A 724-nucleotide genomic window follows, 5' to 3' on the forward strand; every position below is an offset into this window, starting at 1 on the left:
TGTGTGTGTGTAATCATAGATAGATAGATAGATAGATAGATAGATAGATAGATAGATAGATAGATAGATAGATAGGTGGGTAGGTAGATAGATAGATAGATAGATAGATAGATAGGTAGGTAGGTAGGTAGGTAGGTAGGTAGGTAGGTAGGTAGGTAGGTAGGTGGATAAGTAGATAGGCAAGTACGTCCACCACACCCCAAAGCTATTATGCCACCATTAAAGAGAATAGGACCGTTTGTGATGGAGGATTGGGAGCAGGCAAACCAATGACAGAAACCAAAGACATTAAAAGCTTTATATCTAATGATTGATTCCATTTCGAGATAGATTTCTTTCTATTTTATTATTTTTCCACAAACAAAAAGAATTCCCAAAGATATAGCTAAAGGCATACATGATGTAACAATATCTCGTAATTCTCCAAAGAATTTGGTAGTTTCTATAGAAATATGGTGATTTTGCTGTCACGACCGTTGTATTTATTTTCAAGATAAAGATTATTGATTAACAAAAAAAATAAATAGGAAGAAAAATAAATTCCTGTACAAGGCCCGCAAAAATGTATGGACGTATAAGCAAAGGGGTGTCTGTGTGGCAAGAAGCTTGCTTCCAAACTACATCGTTCTGGGTTCAGTTCCCCTGCGTGGCACCTTGGGTAAGTGTCTTCTACTATAGCCTCGGGCTGACCAAAGCCTTCTGAGTGGATTTGGTGGACGGAAAC

The sequence above is a fragment of the Octopus bimaculoides genome, chromosome 9 (genome assembly GCF_001194135.2).
Source record: "Octopus bimaculoides isolate UCB-OBI-ISO-001 chromosome 9, ASM119413v2, whole genome shotgun sequence".
NCBI lineage: Eukaryota > Metazoa > Mollusca > Cephalopoda > Octopoda > Octopodidae > Octopus > Octopus bimaculoides.